The sequence below is a fragment of the Eurypyga helias genome, unplaced genomic scaffold (genome assembly GCF_000690775.1).
Source record: "Eurypyga helias isolate BGI_N326 unplaced genomic scaffold, ASM69077v1 scaffold11064, whole genome shotgun sequence".
In the NCBI taxonomy this organism is placed as follows: domain Eukaryota; kingdom Metazoa; phylum Chordata; class Aves; order Eurypygiformes; family Eurypygidae; genus Eurypyga; species Eurypyga helias.
In genome coordinates, this window is record NW_010245655.1 from 92,286 (window position 1) to 99,358 (window position 7,073).

Consider the following 7,073-nt stretch of genomic DNA (forward strand, 5'->3'; position numbering starts at 1 on the left):
CACTTTAAATATAAACCCGCCACCCCGTGCCCTGTCACTACAGGCCCTTGTAAAATTAAACCACTGGTCAAACCTAGAGGCTTGCCCTTGCCTTCAGACTACTAGACTTTGAGGACTGAGGGAATTTGACAGGGTGATTTTGGCAAAGAAACAAAACCTATCATACCTCTACATGCAGTAACGGGACAAACAGAAGTTCAGTTTTCACCACACAGGAAGCCACAAACAAAACTGTCTCCTCTGACATGTTTCTTTCTATCAGTACAAAGAGAAGGACACCCAGATCATAGTGACTTTGTCAGAGGCATGGATGAAGGGATCTAACCCTTATCTTATTCTCTTCTTTCTTGGAAGCCTATTGAACCCTTCCAGGTGTGCAGATTTAATCTCTTCGGTTGATTCAGTGACTGGAAAGTGTCCCCAGCCGTATGCCCAGACTGGACAGGAAGATGAAGAGTTCCCATCAGCTGAGAGCACCGACAAGCAGAGTGTATCGTCTAAGGTAGGCGGCGTTATGAGTAGAGCCAGCTGCTGAGGAAAGGCTGGCTGCCTGTCCAGAGCTTCCTCCTTCTAACTGCTGGGTTGCTGTGCACGTGGGGCAGCACAAACACCATGGGAACAGCAAAAGCTGTAACCAGTTGTGCCATTCCGAGTAAGTGTCAGAACACAGAAAGCTGAGTTTAAGACCCTGAGGGTCTCAGTTTCAGGGCCAAGGGGTTTCAGATGCACAGGTGGGGGATCAAAGGCAGCAATGCATTTTCTTGGCTCCAGTTTTTGTCCTTCTTTTGGCAGAGGAGGGAAAAGAGAACTGATTCTTTGGCTCATGCCCTGTAAAGACAGAATGCAGTTTGCAGCCAGCAGGAAACGGTTCTTTTAATCATCCCTTGTCCCACAAGACAAAAAAGGACTTGACCATCAAATACAGTTTTGTTTTTACCTTCTCAGTCTTCTTGAAGTTCAGAAAGTTCTGCTTAAAGCAGTAGCCCAAGTTTTTTTAATAACCCTGTAGAAATGTCTCCTCTTCAGCTACCTTCAACCGTCCAAACCCAAGAGGAGAGATCCGAGCCCGGCCTGGCAGAAGACACGTCGTCACGACCGCGTGGGCAGCACCTTCTGCGTGGCTCGTTTCAGCTCCCCCCGCCGCAGGGCGCGCAGCAGACCAAACGCACCCAGGTCAGTAACGCTCCAGCAACAACGTGGATTAGACAATACAACACAGAAAGTTGAGGAAATTATATTGACCTTTATCTTAATGCAGGATACACGTGCTTAGTTGAAGATACAGAGACAAATGTAACATTTCTGTACGCTAGAATCCCTCAAACTTCACCGGAGAACCCCTCTCAAATATTCTGTACATATTTTCTTTTTACAAAACATTTGAAAATGCCAAGCCTATAAACTGATATAAAAATACCAACTCTGAAACGTTTTCCTAAAGCCAGGAAAAGTTCTGTTTCTTGCAAAAACGTACTCTACAACTTGCGTCAGCTCAGAACTGCCCCCCTGCCCAGAGGAGGTAATTGATCTTGGGTGCAAAGGGAGCTGTAAATGCAGTGATGCTACAGCAATCTTACTTGAGCTCCTGTTGCTGATTATCAATTAACTTTTAAAAGCCTTTTAAATTTGGCCTAATCTATGGTCACAAGACTCTGGCCATTCCTACCCTTTGTAAGAAGGGCAGAAACAAAGGCCTTTCACAAGTCCTCTGTCCTCTTCAATGAGTTATTTGTTCTGTAGCTCATACTAGTGCAGTGATTTTCATCTTGTGATCTCAGCTCAGCTAAAGACATCTGTGAAAGGTTAACTATGAAAAGCAACCCTATTGGCCCAAGATAATCAGGTTCTTTGTCTTTAATTCAGCACTGAAGCCTGCATAGGCTTCAGAATACGAATGTGTAACCCATTCCACCTATCAGGGTCCGGGTACCCACAGATCTTCTGGTACATGCGCTTGCAACAGGGCATCAGAGCCTGACCCCGGGGTGTACACCCTGACAAGCAGAAAGACCTTTATCCTCAGTATTATCCTCATGCCAAATTGTGCAATAAAGAATTGCTGGTTCTTTTACAAACTGAAGGGTGCTGCTCTGAAATCCAAACTGAACAGCCTCTTGCCAAGGCCATATTCTTAAGTAACGGTTACCCAAGTAATATTTATGTTCTGAATTCTGATACCCTTCAAATCAAGGAATAGAAAATGCTGAAGATAAGGGAGTCTGAAGACACTTCATGAACAAATATGAGTGTATTCTTTTTCCCTAACAAAAACAGTATGTGAAATTAGGTTCCTTAATGGTACCGATGCACAGGATTTCTGAATCTGAAACGGGGCAGGATTCAAAAAATCAAAAACATACTCTGTCATCTTTCCTTACACCAAGTGCTCTCAATTCATGTATTCATGAGAATTAAGAGCAGAGACTTTTGTGGGATGTTCAACCTTTTTCCCATCTAGTTTCCTGTTCAAGTTTTGAGAACTATACTAGACATGTAAAGCAGTCAGTCTTCGAAGCACTGTACCATTTTTCTCCTTTGGTCCTAGACAATACCAGGTTAAGAAAACAGTTCCCCAGTTCCCTCCCCAGACCGCAGCAGGGAGAAAAAGCGAACTGCTCAGCACAGCAAAGGAAGTTGGGCATGGTGAGAACGAGCACTCGGCAATTCATGTCTCGGGGGCACTGGACCTTTTCCAGTTTGTAGGAAAAACTGTCTCCTTCAGCGATGCAGGGTAGCGACGCTGCCACAGCACCATCCAGACTGCTCTGGCACGATGGCATTGGACACAAACCAGAAAGGACTGTTGCATGGGAAGGAACAGGAGGACCAGGACCCCACGGCACAGCAGCAGCCTGGTGCTCAGCATCGTCGGGACTCCTCCTGAACAGTGGGAAAAACACCTTTTGCTGTTTGAAGGCTTCTCTCCTCTGGCAAGTCACACGGCTACTGCCGCCGTCCCCGAGCGGTGAGTTGCAATTTGTGTTTGAACACTAGTCCTGCGCAGACACTAGGTCTGGATACAAACTGTACTTGTGATCGACTTGATTAAGCACCGATCTATCAGTAAGTCTGTGCGCTCGTGTGAGTAAGCTGCTTTCATGAGCCAGGTGCTGGGTTAGGGTTTTGGGGTTTTTTCCCTTTCACCAATGAACAAGGACAATGTTGAAGCGGTGTCAGACAGTTAAAATCCCGAGGGTTATGACAGGTGAAATACTATATATGCTGTTATGGAAACAGGAGTCTTTCAAATGATTTTGACATTGAAATTCTGGTTGTTAGGCCTTAGTGCTCTGTTTCTTCAAATCACTTTAGAACCATTAATGCTCAAAATATTCCCAAATTAGCACTATTTGCTGATAAGAAAATTTGACAGAGGATAAAGGATTTGCTGGAGTTCAGGTGGATTTTTCTTTCCAACATTTTTTATTCTAAATGGAAATGAAATGGGTATTTGTCTAAATCTGTGGTTTCTCATCTAAAAATCAGTCTGCAGTGGAACACTGGAATATGGAAATGTCTAAAGCTAACAGATAAGGCCTGGATGTGAAAAGCAGTTTACACCTTTGCAACCATCATGGGCAGAATAGGGCAAAGCGGGTACTGCTCACACCTTCTGTTACAGCCAAAGAGGGCTGGGCTGGCCTGCCGTGTCCCACTCCGACAGGCTCTCCCGGCACCACTGCTTCCTCTTCCACAAGCCCCCCTGTAGAAGTTCTTTCTTTCTTGCCTGAGCCTGATTGGGGAAAAAAAAAAATGTTCCTAGGATCAGAACAATCTTCAGCCAATATTTATCCCTGATTGCTTGTACTCCTCTTTCTCCTTGTGGCTGCATTCACCGGATTAAGCAGTATCTACCTCTCTCGTTATTATCTTCTTATAAAGGCATCACTCATACTCGTCTCTTAGGCTAGATCAGTCAAACTCTCCTGGTCTTATCTTGCAGAATTGTATCCCCTTTATCGATACCACTTTAGTGTCTTGCCTCAACATCCAGCTACTGCAATTTCACTTAATTATTTGGCCTCTGCACCGAGGCTTGAATACTTCTCTGTCCCAACTGGGAACTTGCCTCTGAGCACAAGCTGAGCTTTCATGATTCTGTCAAATTGCACCCAAGTTATCTTGTGGCAAACCCTATAACCAAGGTCCTTTTACTATCAATTAACAGCAAAATACTTTAATCTTCAAGTGCGTGAGCTGATACTTGTACTGTAAAACTTCATCCCAGTCACTGCATCCCCACTGTTCAAAGTTGTCTGGGTTTTTGTGTGTGTGCACACTGATCCTTCTCTAGATTCGTGCCTCCCAACCCAGCGTTAGCCCCAGCCTCGTTGTTCCTGTGCATCAGCGATTAATGAAAACGCAAAGCCATTTCAGTTGAGGCGGCAGAAATTCCACTTGCGGCTGCCACCCAACCCCACTTTCTTCTCAGTGCTGCCTTCTTTCCCTTAGCCAGCTCCTTACACACCTCATCATCATGCCGCTACTTTCCATTTTCTCCTGCGTGTTTTCCACATTTTTCATACCTCCAGTGCGTCAGATGCTCCAGATCTGTGCAATCTGCACTTGCTCGGTTGTGGCAGGCCTGATTCTTTGCTTTAGCCATGGAAATTCTGCATGATCCCCTCTCTTCACCTGCAGGTTGGCTCATGCACTGCCCTCTTTCTCTCCTTGAACCCCTTCTGGCCAGCGCTGGAGTCAAACCTTACAATTTTAGAGCACCAAACCCGTTTCACGTTTCTACTTCGAGGGGAAGGCTGCAGCGAAACCACGGCTGGAGCTGACACTGCACAAACAGGAAGAGTTCGGCCCTGCACTGCCAGCTGGAGCTGGTACCAAAACCAACTCCTCCCTTAGGGTTACACCAAAACCAACTCCTCCCTTAGGGTTACAACTTCGGACTCCTCGTTGCTCCACACAAGTACCAGAACCTAAACGGCCCAGCAGAACTTGGAGAGCTCCAGAACTACAGGGTGTAATAGAAAAATAAGATCATACCCTCTTTCCTTATAACATAAACCAACTTTTAATAATAAAAGCTCCTCTCAGGTTTTCCAGGAGAAAAACATACACATTTCGATGCAAACCAGAGCACAGTGTGAAGGCCCTCGGCTACCCCTCTCTGCTCTGCAACGTTCACAGTGACTGCGAAAGCGCGGGCCGGGGTCCTGGGCAGGCGGGGGAAATCACTGCAGTTCCACTGCAACCGGAGCTGGCGCCGAGCGAGCCAGGACTGTGGCCTAGGGGTTCCCTTTATTTTTGGGTGTTCCTAGAGTTCTTATTTTGAGACTACTCAGTGCGTTTTAAGTTGAGGATTCGGTAAAGGAAGATCCATTTCTTCTCCAAACAGCAAAGGGCAAGAATAACTCTAACAAGAAGTGAAAAACAATCCCAAAGTACGTTGAACTAACTATCTGCTCAGCTGGCTGCAGTACAAAGTGGACACTTGGTTACAAACCCCTCTGTCCGACAGCGGCGAGTGATGGGAGTCCTGGTTCCCTGCAAAGGGTTGCCGTAGGTCGGAGGAAACACGTAAGAGATTAAACAAAACACATTCCTTCACCAAAATTATTTCAGTCTGTGAGTGAAGAAAAATAAAATTAAAACATTAAGAAATAAGGTTGAGCCCAGTCTGCAGCCCCAGACTGGTTGTAAGCCATTTGGTGTTGATGTGTAGAGTAAAACAATTGGAGACCTTCATGTCCAAATGGAAAAAGTCTAGTTTTAATTTTTGAGTGGGTTTGGATGTTAATAAAATAAATGTAAGCCAGCTAAAAACCAAACAACCCCACAAATAAAACCCCCAAACCTTTTTTTCCCCCCCCAGAATGTAGATCACTGCAAAGCACATCAGGGTCTCCTGACTAGGAACTGCGTTGAGGGAGGCTGCGGGGAAGGAGCGGAACGGTCCGTTTCCCATACTCCCTCTGCATGACACCGGCTACAGCTGCCATCCGTGAGGGACGGGCGGTCGTACTAAGGCACTCACTCCGAAAGAACTTCACTTCTGTCCTGAGACGGCTGGCGTGTTTCCCTTAGTTTCAGCCAGTAATTTGGAATGAATTACTGTGTCTGGGATAATACTGACAGCATGGAGAACAGTTTTTCAAAAAAGAAAAAATAAAGTACATTATATACATGGTTCCTTTTATCTCTTAACTTAAAAGCATCCCTAATACATCTTAATAACTGTATTAAAGACTACTTAAATATGGAAAGATTTTAAATAATGTAGATTTTTTTCAGTAAACTGGGAGTAGCTGTGTAATTGCCAGCATGTTGGTCCCATTTTAAACAATATAACTTTTATTTAAATCTTGTATATATAACATGATCGAAAACACATATTCCACTCCACATAAATAAGTATAGTTCTTCTGACCTGTTTTAAAAACTACATCTGTTCAAATAATCAGATTACAAGCCTATTTTTCGTTTGTAAAGTTTCCTTCAAAATCCTTCACTCCCAATCTCTCCTCGTAAATGCTAGGGTATTGCCAGAGTACATCATAGGCCATTAGTAAAAAGAGTTAATCAAAACCTGAAAGCTACAGTAAGTAAAATGAAGTAATGTTAAGAAGTATTACGGAATGTATACTCTGCAGCATAGAGAGACTGGTTCTCACTGGGCTGAAGTGGAAAATTACTCCAGAAGAAATTCTGTTCATATTTGAATAAGCCATAGATTGTGCTATTCGTTGTTCCAAAGTGCGGGTCCGTTCATGAAAGGTGTGTTTGGGAAGCTACTGCTCGAGGGCGCTGACCAAAATCATGCCGGCAATTAAAGGGATGCCAGATGCAGTGCAGGAAGAGAGAGACGTATCATTCTGGATTTTCTTACCCAATTCGTGTCCTGAAGCCCCCAGCTTGTGGCAGCACAAACAAGTCACCAGTGAAACCGCGCTTCCTTGGCATCCGGCCGTCACCTTCCGAGGCATCTCGCAAATGGCAGTAACACCCCTCCTTGCTCTGTGGCGCTGGTTTCGGGGATTTCTTCACGAAGCTGAAGCAACACAAGAATCCCCACACGTGCTGCAGTAGTCCACAGCAGGTTCTTGGTGACTGGGACCAGC